The sequence below is a fragment of the Cucumis melo genome, chromosome 5, assembly GCF_025177605.1.
Source record: "Cucumis melo cultivar AY chromosome 5, USDA_Cmelo_AY_1.0, whole genome shotgun sequence".
Taxonomy (NCBI): Eukaryota; Viridiplantae; Streptophyta; class Magnoliopsida; order Cucurbitales; family Cucurbitaceae; genus Cucumis; species Cucumis melo.
Genome location: NC_066861.1, coordinates 22,112,427 through 22,127,598, shown reverse-complemented (window position 1 = coordinate 22,127,598; position 15,172 = coordinate 22,112,427).

Here is a 15,172-nt window from a genome sequence, read left to right as displayed (position 1 = left end):
TTCCTTAAGGGACGTCTTGGACCAAGTAATTGCGGCAGCGCGGGATTTCTTCAGTAGGGGCTCGAGCACTGCAACCTCCTTCTAGGGTAAGTTATTTCAAATGAGTCTTGAACCGTTAGTCGTTGGCGACCTAATTACGAATTTTGGCATATTAAACAGTTAGGACCTCGTCGCTTGGAAAAGGGTACTGCCTCGCGGTCAGGACTCGACAAGTAAATCTCCAGGTAAGAGATTCTACTACTAGCTCCATGCTTAGAAATATGAGATGATGTATACTCCAATTTTGCATGTTGAGGATTAGACGGTACGATGCCTGAAATCAATGTTAGTATGATGTAAATGACGGTATGGTTATACTATAGCCTGTTATGTGTGGCGAGAGCTGTTATAGCTATACGACGAATGCCGAGACGGAGAGGGCAGAGATGATTTATGTGATATGTTATATGCTGATGCCATGTGTATGTATACTGCAATTAGGGTACCTGTTAGCTTAATCTGTTAGAGTCGTACCTGCATGGGTGTCCTTCGGGATCACCACCTATTGAGGACTGTGTGGTCCGACGGGACGCCAGTCTAGCATGGATATAGATATGACTCGAGTGACTCGACGGGGTCCTCGCATCCCGACTGTCCTAGGTGTCCCCCGGGGCTCCGAAGACCAGAGATACGTTCCTACGGGAGCGCACGTTGCACGTGTTCGGGAACGTGCCAGAGATTGGGTACCAGTTACAGGACTCTGACAGGAAGTTAACAGGCACCTAGTGGGACTAGTAGTGGGTCCCTTACTGAGTATTTTATACTCACTCTCTTCATTTTATGTTTTCAGGTAGAGGACGAGGCAAGGGCAAGGGCAAGCTGGCGAGCGACCCGAAGTGACCGTGGAGGGCCATAGGGACTACTGCTTCCGCTTATCCTTATTTTAGACTTTCGTGTTTGAGTTTGAGTACTTTTCCTTACTTAGCATCTTTTTATGTAGACAGGGCCCGAGTAGGACTTTAAAATGCATTACACTTTTTTGCATAACTACCTTGTTTAAATTTTCATAAATAAAATTTCTTAAACCTTATGCGTCTTTAATAAATTTCATGACTTAAACCACTTGTTCTATATTTAGTAATGACTTCGATTCAGTATAAGGAGTTGGGTCGTTACAAATTGTCTATATTAATTAATTTCAAAATCTTCCTAAGATAATTCCAAAAAATTAATCATAAAAATATTATAATGAATTATAAGTTTAGTCCAAATTTTCAAGTTGTTTTTATAAAAGTCCATCATAAGTTGAAAGGATTTGGAACCTTAAACCCTTTAGTCAAGAATATATACATTATGCTAGTATTTTTAGCCACCTATGGTACGTGCATATATTCAATTATTTAATTTATAAACTTTTTTTTTTATTTTTAAAAATATAACAAAATGAGTAAATATACACTTTATAGAACAATTTTGTAAACAAAAAAGACCACATGTCCATAATGGAAAATACCTAAAATACCTCAGTTAACACGTGTGGGTCTTTTAAAAAATATAACAACGCTGTAAATTATTTATACTGTATAGAACAATTCAGAAAACGGAAAAAGTCCAGAGGCCCGCCGTATGAAATATCAAAAATGTCCCGTCAACCACATCGTCAACAACATGCGCATAATATATTTGCGATCATTAAGATTTGGTACGCGATCGATTAGATATGGCTACAATTTATCTTTTCGATTCTATCGTTTAATTTTATTACATGATCGTTTAATTTGGTTATGTTTAAGTTTGATTACACGCTCGTTAAGATTTGGGGACCCAAATTTAAACGATTTTTTTTTCAAAATTTAGTACACGATTTTTTAAATTCTTTTGGTACACGATTGTTTGGATTTCTCTAAATGATAATTTATTTTTTTTACATGATCGTTTAGATTTGGCTACTCCAATCTAAATGATTTTTTTTCAAGATTTTTTATACACGATCTTTTATTTTTTCTCCATGATCTTTTACTTTTTCTACACGATCGTTTACATTTGGCTACTCCAATCTAAATGATTTTTTTTCAAGATTCTTTATACACGATCTTTTATTTTTTTTACACAATCGTTTACTTTTCTTACACGATCATTTACATTTGGCTATTCCAATCTAAATGATTTTTTTCGAAATTTTTTATACATGATCTTTTAGATTTGCTATTTTTTGTATGCTATCGTTTAGATTTGGTTACTCAAATTTAAACGACGTAAAAAAAAAGAGGAAAAGAAGAAAGACGATGGAAAGAAATCACAACAAAAAAAAAGAGGAAAAGAAGAAATACGATAGAAAGATTAAACGACGTAAATGAAAGAATCAGAAAAGAAGAAAGACGATGGAAAGAAATCGCAGTAGAAAAAAAGAAGAGGAAAAGAAGAAATACGATGGAAAGAAACCGCAGCAGAAAAAAAAAAGAAGGAAAAGAAGAAAGACGATAAAAAAAATCGAAGGAGGAAGATGATGAAAGAAATCGTGAGAAAGAGAAGAAAGATGGAAGTCCAAACCTGGAATATTTAAGAAATGACTGAATTTATGGGCTTTGTTACACGGGCTCTAAATAGTTTGGTGTTTTGTTATATTTATGAAAGTTTTCCTAACACATGATTAATCAGCCGTGCACGCACGAGTAATATTCTTCTAAACGATCATATACTATAGTCTAAATGAATGATCTACGATCGTTTAGGTCATGATATGATCGTGTAGTTCTTTTTAACGACAGAAAAAATGTTTCAAATTTAAACAATCGTGTTGACTATGATAAGCGATCATGTAGTCCAATGTAAATGATCATTACAAACTTTAAATCTAATAATTGTATTGACCATGTTAAACGATCGTGTTAACTGTGGCAAGCGATCATTTAGATAATGTCAACACGATCATATATTTCAATTTAAACAATGAAAAAAACTTTAAATTTAAATAATCGTGTTAACCATGCTAAACGGTCGTGTTGACTATGGTAATGATTGTTTAGATCATGTTAACACAATTGTGTAGATCGTTTTAAATTATGAAAAAAAGCTTCAAATTTAAACGATCGTGTTGATCATTTAAAATGATATTTAAATGATTTTGATATTTTCGAATGTGAGGAAGATGAAGAAAATTTGGAAGAGGAGATGAAAAAATAGAAGAAATTACAAAAAAAGAAGAAGAAGAAAGAGAATTGACAAATCGTCCGTAATATTGAAAAACAAATCTAAAAAAATATATTTTACCAATATTATGAACTTTTGTTTTTCTTTGTTATAAAGATTGTAAATATTTTTGGATTTTGTTATATTTATGTAAATTAACTCAATGTCATCTCTTTTGATCCCGAAATATGAAAAATAAGCTCTATTTATTATTTATAGAATTTGGAATTTTTTTTTCCAAGGGGCGACAAGAAGAATAGCAAAATCTAAGGTTTACTTTGGATAAATGGCAAATTTATTTTTAAATTGTCAAAATAGCAAAACAGTTAATTTCCACATAATAAATGGAATAATCATGCCTTAAATGCCTCTACCTACTTTACAATATAGACTCTTAAATACAATAGTAAGAAAAACCACAAATACCCTATAATTAATACATACTATGCACTCCCTTCAATTTTCAAATTTTCCTTCCCAAAAATATAAACCATCTTCTGTAAAGGCTTTCCGACGCATTTCCACCGTCGCTTTTCTACTGTAGCTTTCTCTTCAGTTTTTCCACCGTAGCTTTCTCTTCCGTTTTTTCACAATCGGTTTCTCTTCCGTCGCTTTTCCATCGTTTGCTCGCCCTTCCTTTTTTAATCAGTTTGCACCACCCAAAGTATCAGTGAGTTGTTTCGTTTCACGCTTCTGTTCCTTTTTCAACCTTTGGATTTTTTCTCTGTTTTCTGCATGTATCGGTAAAAAATATCGAGTTCTCAAAATTTTCTTCAAATTTTCTGCGACTCTAACATTCTTCAAATTTTCAAATGGCTTTCCGTCCTTATTTGTTTTCCACCCGCACCGTCGCTTTCCACCTTCTTCTTTTAGTACAAATTTTCATTTCCCTTAATTCTGGTTGATTGTCTTCCAGTGAATCTTTTATTTTCGTTTCCCTTGATTTCGGTTGGTTGGCAAAATTAAAGATAGATCACATTTTATTTGAGGCTTGAGATTTGATTCTAAACTTAAATATTTCCATTATATTTGCCATAATTTTAGGGATTGTTGGAATTTGAATTTAAATTTTACTTGAGATTTGAAATTTGAATCTTTTAAATAATTTTCCGTTACTTTTTTAATGTTTTTGTTAATAGTTAATTATTGCATCATCTTTATCATTATTTTAGGAAGTATTCGTTGCATTAATAGCTAAAGTTTGAATATATAATTATTGAAGGTAAAAATCGGAATAATTAGGGGATATTGAAACCAATTGAATATGTTTAGGGATCTTTGAAAAAATATAATAATTTTTTTGATTTAGTTAATAATTATCACGTGTGTTCACAAATACACTGTAATCGGATATGTGATATTTTATTTGATTTTTCGATCTCCTTAAATATACTGTATTTGAATATGGACAGTTCTCATCCGTTGAGGGGTAATTTCGGACCAAAAAAGTGGAAAACTATTTCAGACAGTTAGTTTTACCATAAATAAATAAAAAAAACAGTTTGCTATTTTTCTAATTTCCATTCTTATATTAGCCATTCCCACGGATTCCCCATTTTCCAAGGGGCTTAGGTACGCTTGAACCTAATCTATTTTTGGCCCAAACAAATTTAGGACCTAGATTTGGGCCGAAAGAGCCTTTTCTTTTGGCCCAATTCTCTACCATGGATTTGAATTGGATTGGATTTAGACCCAAATAATATATTTTCTTAACCCAACATTCAATTTACAATTTTAGGTCATACTAGACTAATAGCCCAATTCGGGGTATTCATCCTCCAATTCAATAAGCCTATAATCTATGTGATATGAGGTGGCCAAAAACACACTTCCAACATTTTTTATTTTTACAATTTTATCTCCAAATTTTAATTCTTGATCCACTTAAATTTAAATTATCTTTTAAAATATTTAAAATTAACGTATTTGGTAACTTTTCAAAATGTATTGTTAAAAAAACGTGAGATAGAAAAATAATTCATTTTAAGAAAAAACTTAAAATCAGAATTTGAGAAAATTATGTATATAAACACTTATTAAAACAAACCTCGAATCTCGAGTGATCTAAATTAAAAGTCCTTTTGAATTGACTTTGTAGATATGTATAAACACTTAGAAAAATAATCTCTAGTAGGAACTTTTCATAAAATTCCCATCTTTTGAATGGTTGATAATTAAACATGAGGCAGAAGACCAATCTTTCTAGTTCAATAAGAATTTAAGATCAGCCTCTTCCCAACATCCTTCTTGCAAATAAGTTATATAATAAGAACAAATATTGAAGATCCAAAAACCATATCTTTTATACTTGGTATGAGTGCTTAATTTTCTTGTGTGTAAAGAAATGTATTTTGGGTTATTTAGAGAGTAGGTGGTGCACCTTGAAAATGATAACTTAACCCCCAAATAAATTTATATAATCCTAAGAAGTAAATATATTCAAAGGAAATATATATAGAATTTATATACTTTTTCCATTTCTATTTTGTTCTTTTCTTTTTTTTTCTATATTTAATTTAATGCCGCAATTTTGGACTTCAATAATATATATAATTGCACAATTATACATCTATATTATTATTGGTCCATTTTTGTATGTTTTAGAATTAACTTATAATTAATCTCTACATTAAGACATTGGGGATTTCAATTATTTTATAATAATATTGACCAAAATATCAACATCAACCAATATATATGGAGAAAACCAGATCATCATGATTACGATATTTGTAAAAATCAAAATCTACTGATATGTCAACGTTTGACAGTGATGATGATTTTTTTTTTTAACGTTTTCATATTCATATTTTAAGCAAATATATAGTTGGTCGTCTACCTTTTATTATTTGAAAGGGGTATTTTAAATAAATTAAAATATGTTCCAAGTTATAGCAAAATTTTTGGATTCCAGCAATGATAGAAATCAATAGACTTCTATCATTGATTATCACTAGCTATCAATGCCACTGATAAAATGATATCAGTGTCTATCAAATATTTGTTGTTGATAGAATATGAAATTTTGTTATAGCTTGTAAATATTTTGTCAAATTTGCTATTGTTGACAATTATCGTATTTGAAAACTAATTTTGATTCCTAACAACACAATTTCTCGTAACCTAACTATATATGTTTTTAAATTATTTATGAAAACAAATTTTTTTTCAAAAGTATATTTTATTTTAAACACTTTCTCTAAAATGAGTTTAAAATTTAAACACTTACATGTTTGATTAGATATCTCTTTATAAGTATTTATATACATAATTTTGTTTAAAAACTCATTTTCTTAAAATTTGGTTATGATTTTTTTTAAAATGAATTATTTTTCCTTCATTTAAAAATGCACTTTGAAAAGTTACAAACACAATTTTTTAGAATTCTTTTTTTTTTTTTCCAGATTTAAGTACTTTAAAATGTAATCCAAACACATACTTAAATTGTATTTTTAAGTTAAAATTTGTATAAATCAAAATTATATTAGAAGAAATAAACTAAATAAAAGATATATAGTTTTTATGTTATAAATTGGAATTTTTTTGAATAATGCATTTTCTAAAATTAATGTAAAAAATAGGGTCATCTGGAAAATATTAACAAAAATAGAGTAGCGAAGTCGTGTACCAGCGAAGTCGTGTACCCGGTACACGACTTCGCTAATTCGTGGACCAGGTACACGACTCCAGGTCAGGGTCGTGGACTGGGTCCACGGCATGTGACTGGAGTTATGGACCTGATACACGACTTATGACTGGACTCGTGTATTGGGTACACGATTTTCGTACCTGACGCAACAGGTAGCAGTCAACAGTAATGTTGACTGCCTAATTTGTCGTGTAGCGAGGAAGTCGTGTACCCGGTACACGACTTCGTTCATGTGCTTTGCCCATGTGTACTTCATGCAGGGAAGTGGTGTACCGGGTACACAACTTCCCCGCCTTTATAAACCCCCACCTTCCCTTCTGCCTCATTCATTCCGAAGCAAAAAAAAATTTCGCTTCTGTTCTCCTTTCTGTTCTCTCTCGGCCGGCCACGAATTCTCAAATTTTTCATCTTCTCTTCTCTATTTCATTTTCTCCACCATTTATCCTATCTTGAACTTCATCTCTCCACCATTTTCTCCATTTATCTTCTCCACCATTTTCTCCATTTATTTCTCCACCATTTTCTAAATTTTATCTTCTCCACCATTTTCTCCATTTATTTCTCCACCATTTTCTCCATTTTATCTTCTCCACCATTTTCTCCATTTTATCTCCACTAATTAGGTATATTTATTTAAATTTATTTAATTTTTATTATGTTGTTATTGTATTTTTTTGGTTAAATTTCTCTTAATTTTGGTTGTAGTTGGTTCCCCAAATCTTCCATTTGGTTTTCCAAAATCTGATGTATAAATTTCCTAAAATATATTAGGTTAGATTTGTTATTTACTTTTATTATTTTTAGAAAAATTGTTTAAATTTAGGTATATTGTTTAAATTTAGTATATTAATTATATATTTATGGTTTTAGGTTGGGGTAGGTAGGTTTAATAATAAATAGTTGTATATTTATGGTTTTAGATAGGTTTAATTAACTGCTTTTATGTAAATTGTTTGATGTAATTTTAGGGTCATTTATTGTTTTAGGATGTATTATAGGATTTTCTGATGTAATTGTTTGAGTATACCTTGATAATAAATGTAAACATTGTAACTATAATTGTAGTGGATTAATGTACACTAAATTAAGGTTTGATGTATACTTTTGTTTTAGTTCAATTATATAATTATAAAAACCATAAATTTTTGTTCTTCATGTAATTAATGAAATATTCTTTACATTATTTGCAGAATGGATCTTGGTCCAGTTGATGATAGCCATCTATATCTACAGGCAACCCATAGATCACAGAGCATATGGGATACCTCCTCCACCGTCGTGTTGAGTCGGAGGAGAGAGGCAGCGTCTCAGCACACCATCCCCTTCGACCAGCGTATTGCACCTTACTTAGATGCTGCTGGATTCCTAGGGATCTCTCAGGTTGGGTTCATGCAGTTAGATTGACATTTGATTACTGCATTGGTCGAGCGTTGGAGACCAGAGACCCACACATTTCACATACCTTGTGGAGAGTGCACGATCACGCTGCAAGATATTACATGCAGTTGGGGTTGCCAGTGGATGGGGAGCCTCTGACATGATCATTAAGGTATAATTGGAAGGTAATATGCGAAGATTTCTTGGGAGTTGTACCGCCTGAGATGAAATGTTAGCGGTTAAGTCTTCCATGGTTAGCAGAACAGTTTCAAGAATTGCCACCAGATGCTGAAATTGTGAGCGTTCAGAGATATGCTCGTGCATACATTATGCAGTTGATTGAGGGCTTTCTTTTTGCTGATAAGTCAAACACGTTGGTCCACTGTATGTTTCTTCAATTCATATTCAATTTCGACCAGGTTGGTACATATGCGTGGGTCGCTACGACCCTCGTATGGTTGTATAGGGAACTCTGTTGTGCGAGTAATGCACAATCTTTAGAGATCGCGGGCCCATTAATGCTACTACAAGTTTGGGCATACAACAGATTCTCCATTGTAGCGCCACAAAAACCGCTGCAGCATTCAGATGGTCGACCTTTGAGTTTTAGGTACTATTTCATATACATGTTCTTTTAATAGAATTTGTAATATCTATAATTTATTAATGATTTATTTCATAAATAGATGGAGCGGTGCTCTAGCTGCATCTGAACAATCAGCAAATATATTAAGATGTTAAGGTCGTTTGAGAGAAGGGTTGAGTTATGGAAGGGTTAGTGTTATGATAAACCTAGTTTTACCATAGCCTTTGTTTGAGGGAAGGGTTTAGAAATGTAGCTTTATGATAAGAGATGTTTGGGAGAAGGGTTATATGAGGTAGGTTTATGGGGATTTTATGATAAGATGTGTTTGGGGGAAGGATTATGTGAGTTGGGTTATGAATAAATTTTTTTTATTTAGTAATTTTTTTTAATTCACATTGTAGATATAAGAAGAAATTATTATCGCATATCTTTTTACGAAAGCGTCGAACCTCTTTTATTGCAAAATTTTTTCTATGTCTAATGTTTTTAAATTAGTAAACACAATTGTCCAATTTCAAAATATTTTATTAACAAATTGTACTAATTTTATTCTAAGTCATTTTTTACAAATACAAATTAATTATTGCGTATTTGTAATTAGCGATAGCGTCGTACATTTGTTTTTAAAATATTTAATTATGTGGTCTAAAGCATGCGTCCATATTTATATTCATTAATTAAATTACTTATTATGTGTAACACTTGAGCGACATATTGCTCAAATTGTTACTATTTGACTTAATTTAAAAGAAACATTTTCAACGGAATTGAAGGGATGTACAAGGGAGAAAAAGAAAACATATGCATAAACAGGTATTGTACATACAAAAAAAAAAGTTTTCTACAATAGGAAAATAAATAACAGTCAACAACATAATCCAAGAGAAGTAAGAAAATAACAAGCAAGCCAATGAAGTAAGGACATAAACTATCTAGAGATGTCACGTAGGAGGACTCTGCAAAAGCTCTCTCTCTCATTATCAGACATCTGTATGAAACCCTGCATGTCGTCCATATGAGACAACAGTGCCTTTACAACAATGCCCTATCCAAACTGGTTAGTTTCGACATCTCACGCAATATGAGGAAGAATTCCTGACGCACATGGTTGTCATTGACAATGGCGCATGCAAGCTACTCTACAATCGTCTTGAGTTGGTCGTTCGTACACTCTAGGGCGATATGTATGACTTCAATCTCGTCCTTTCGCTGGCTTCCCCTCTTCCTCTTCAATCCACTTGATCCGGCCCATTCTCTGATGCGCGAGAAAGTTGTGATGCGCGTACATCCTCCTGAGACATGTCAATCCTCTGGCTGTACACGGATGGAAACTCCTCGTTCCCATTCGTCATGTCAAACCTTTCATATCCGACATACTCGTTAGATCTCAGTCGATGAATGTCTCAGCATAACGACCAATCGTGCTATCGCGGTTGAACACATATGCAAGTTTGTCACAATAGGGAAAGGGTTTGTTAAAGAGCCCCTTCGTTGCAGGATGCGACTGCATAAAAAACAGGACCACTTAAAAGTACTGATAGAAAAATTGTGAAGTAAATGTACACTGTGCAAGTAGTGTGACGTTCTGATTATGTTTCTTACCCTAACTCAGTTATCAAAGACTTCCTTCTCCGTAATTATTCATTTTGTGTCATCGTTCTAGCCGAACCCACTGCACGCTGGCCCCCGCATTTCTGCGATGGTTTAGAAAGTTCACTTAAGTGTCTTTATTCTTCAGTCGGTTACAGTGGTTGTGCGGACATAACATCCAGGCAATTTTTCGGCCATCATGTGTACCAATTGGGCCAGATAATCTGGTTGGAACGTACCATTGTCAGATTTTCATCCCCCCATGGACACCAAATCCACTAAACACTCTACAAGAGTGCCCTCCTTCTTCTTAGTCCATACATGTTTCAGGCACGGGACGAGGTTGCCATACTGAGAATGACAAACGACAAAAAATACATGGAACCCTTTAGTAATTTTACATTTCGACATTTATGAGATAGAAACGATTAAAAAACAATATTATGACAAATGATATATGTAGAGCATGCACAGTTAAATTACATATGAAAAAATATAGAGTCTAGGTAATTTAAATTGACATACAATCGATGAGTTCTAATTTTAAATGCATTTTAGCTAAGTGGTTTGCAACTGCCATTATATGAACATTGCTTTAGCTAACTTGTCGCCCCAGTTAGACCACTCGGTTTTCGTGTAAACGTATTGAATATCTTCTGTAGCGGCGGTGGTGGCGTATGTGGAGTCCCCCTCGTCAACTTCATCAATGTTGTTGCAATTTGTCATTTCTCTGTTTATCAAATTATGCAGCAAGCAACATGCTAGGATGGTGCGACACTGCACTTGGAGGGGATAGTACGACTTCCCACGAAGTATTGCCCAATGACCCTTAAGAACACCGAAAGCGCGCTCAATCACATTTCGTACCGAAGAGTGCTTCATGTTAAAGTATTCCTTTGTAGTCGTTGGGACATTTTCATCACCATGCCACTTTTACAAGTGGTACCGCTGGAGGTATGGGGCGATAAATCCCTTAGCATTTGGATAACCCGCATCGCACAAATAATAATATCATGTACCAAAAATTAATCCTTTATGGGCATTCCATATGTAACTTTAAAACAGCCCCAAGGAAAATGAAAATTGTAAATACTCTTTGGCACTTAAAGTCCTTTTTGTTAGGCAAGGGCATCTCGGAGAATTCGTGAGTCTGCTATGGATCCTTCCTAACCGACAAGGACATATATGAAATCCTCTTTCGTGTCGCATACACCGGGTACATTAGTCGCAATTTCTCCCTTATGCATTCTGAACGTAGGGCGATTTGTTACGAGGACGTTGACCTTTATGTACGTCTCGTCCAATGCCCCAAGGCAATTCTGCAGGTTTAGACAAACAGGCTTACTATTAGTGTGACGTACTGATATGTGACAAACTTACCACATATACTATGCCCCACCTCGAAACACTTCCAACGTCGATCAGTGCAGTTGTTTGTTACCGACACAGGTTTCTTTATCAACTCATCGTGTGGTCGTAGCACAGCCAACAGGACGAGGCTAAAATGTTGCGAGATTGTCTCTCCTGATCGTACAATTTTCCGTTGAATTACGTTGTCCTTCATGTCATGCGCAAGGACGTGCAAGAACATCGCAACCATTTCCTCAATTTCGACAATCTCTATCAACGAAAGACCAACTACAGTTCTAAGTAACTGGCATAGAATTGTGAATGTTCGTCTGTCCATGCGCGTGCTTTGGCAACACACAAGATCAGACTCGTGTATCATTCGAAAGTAAGCAAGTTGCCTAATTCTAGGCCTTGTATCTTAGAGTGTCTGTGGGAGACGCTTATTGTCGTTCCTTAGTGCCTCCAACATTAGGAGCATCTGGCGTTGGGCTATTGTAAACAATTAGGACTTCAAGAAGAGTTTGTTGATCAATTTGAAAGTACTTAAACTGTCCTAAAAAATATTTTACTATGTTATTACAATGGTCATATACAATGCACATAAAGTTAGTATATGGAAGGAACGAAGAAGTATTTCAAAACAAATAATGTGAAAACCATGGCAACACAGGTTTGCATAATGTATCAAAAAAAACTATCCATTGTTTAGTACATATAAAGTGCTTCATGTTTACTTCTAGTCATTGAGTTTAGGATAATTGAAAAAACCTTCTCCAAAACAAATAGCTTTTTTTTGTTACAAGTTATTTTGAATATTATACGGAAAGTTATATTAAATTGAGTTTCCAATTAAATTACCTTACTATAAATTACCTACAAAAATACAGGTGAGATTTGTAAAACAAGTTATACAATTAAGTTTGATAATGAATGCAATATTTTTTTCGCATTTAAGAAATTACAATTAAACGAACTGTGAAGATATTCTTTTAACACATGTGAAAATTGCTTAATTTAGTGAGTCATGAGGTTTATGAAAACTAGTATAAAGAAATTAAAACAAATTACACTAAAAACTTGTTTTAAACAAATTAAAATAAAAAATTGGGGTTCAATTTGAGAACGTGAACATTCATTTTACATATTTGTTTCATGGTAAGAAGAACTAACATGTGTACACTTTATGAATTTTTTCTTGTTAAGAAATTGGAATTTTATTTGATTCACTTTGTAACATAGTATGACCCGTCATTTACATGTTTCAAATGATCATAGTAAGGAGTGATGTAAATTGGCATTTATTATGGAAAATAGAATTTTACGTTAATTAATTTTAACAATACATTACTCGATGATTGTTGTTACACTAATTTCATTCATAGTTGTTAAATGCATAGTAATGAGATAGGTAGTTTTAGAAAAACATATATTGATCGTGCATATTAAAAAAATAGGTAAAGAAGATTTTTAAAATAAAGAGTGCATATACTGAAGCATAATAAAAGTGTTCAACAAAATATGCACTAATAAATTTATACAAAACCCAGTATAAAGAAAATTACAAAACAAAAATTGAAGTTTGTAACAATATAAAATAAAGTACAATCATAAATGTAATTGACCATACAATATGAAAATAACAAAATAATGCCTACAAAAGACCATTACAATAGTACCTTTTAGAAGAGTATACTCGTGAATGAGGTCGTCCTGCATAAGATAAACAACATTGTTAAGATTTGTACATATGACACGATATGGAAGAAAAGAATAGAAAGAATATTATGTATACATACCTTCTATGACGACCAATAGGACCCCAAATGAATAGGGAATGCGTAAAGCCAAGACGAATAATCAACAAAAAATGGAAGCAAGAGAAGGGATTCAAGGGTTTCAACACGGATTGAGGATGCATGGTATACATGGGTTAGGGTGGGAGATAAATCAGCAGATGATGGAGATAAATCGGCATGGTTTCAATAGGGAATGAGGGAGATAAATCGGCAGATAAGGGTTTAGGGCTGACATTTGAGAAGCGAAAATACAAATGAAGGAGATGAGGGAGACGAAGATAGAACACAGAACGAAAGGAAGAGGAATTGAAAGGGATGAAGACGGATTCAACGTGAAGGGTTAACACGAGTTCAAGGCGAAAATGGAGGAGTAAAATCGACGAATTGAGTAGGAAAGATTTGAGGGTAAAACGGGGATTATGGAAACCCTAAAACTAAGGTTTCCATAATCTTTGGCCCAAACGGGGGTTATGGTTAGGCTAACCTAAGCCCATAGTGTTAACCCTAACACCAAACGGGCTCTTATGTATTATATGATAGCGTTAGTTACATATATGGTAAGAAAAACTTAAAATAATAGCATATATAGTACAAAAATAAAATAATTGCATATATAGCACAAAAAATAGTAAAAGGCTAAAATACCCATACCAAACCACTATTTTGACCTCTTCTTGCCAAAATTTTCAAATTAAAAACTATTACTAATAGCATCTATCACTAATAATTGCTATTAGTGATATATGCTATCATTGATAGCTTTCAATTTAAGAAATGATTATTTCACACGTTTTTTCTCAATTTTTCACATTGAAAGCTATCACTAATAGCTACAATTCGTGAAAATCACTTATAGTTGTTATCGGTTGTTAATACTGGTAGCTACTATCAGTGATCACTTGTCACCATTGTGAGTATTTTTTTTTTCGATTTTCTTAAATTGAAAGCTATCATTGATAGCAGTGAATAGTTGTTATACTTTATTGCTATCACCGATAGATGCTACAATGATAACTTTTAATTTGAGAAATATGTTGTTAGTTAATCTAATTGATAAGGCTATCATCGATAACTTTTTTCAATGATAGCTACCGAAGGGTAGAGTAATTTTCAATTTGAGACATATGGAATCAATTGCTATAGTTAGCTATTATTAATGATAACTGCTATCAGTAATAGTTTTCAATTTGAGAAATGTGGTATAAGTTCCTATCACTGATATCTTTTATCAGCGATGTTGGTATCAATTGATATTCCTGATAGCTACTATAAGTAATTTTTCTATATTACTATCAATGTAAAATGATATCATTAATATTATCTATCAATGATTGCATTAGAAGAATATCGTCGATAGTAAATATAAGTGATATCATTAGAAAAATATCTTTTTATAAGTGATATGTTCTTTGTAAACATATCAATTTTGAATTGACGAGGTTTAATTAAGCTATCAATTGATATTTTTGATAGCTACTATCAATAATATTTTTCTATTGTGATCACTAATAATATATCTATTAATGATAGCAACAAAAGAATATCACTGATAGCATTTATAAGTAATATTCCTAATATGCTACTATATATCAATGGTATCAAGGTAATGCTACTATAAGGTGATATTTTGGTTGTTTATTTTTAGCATAAATAGAC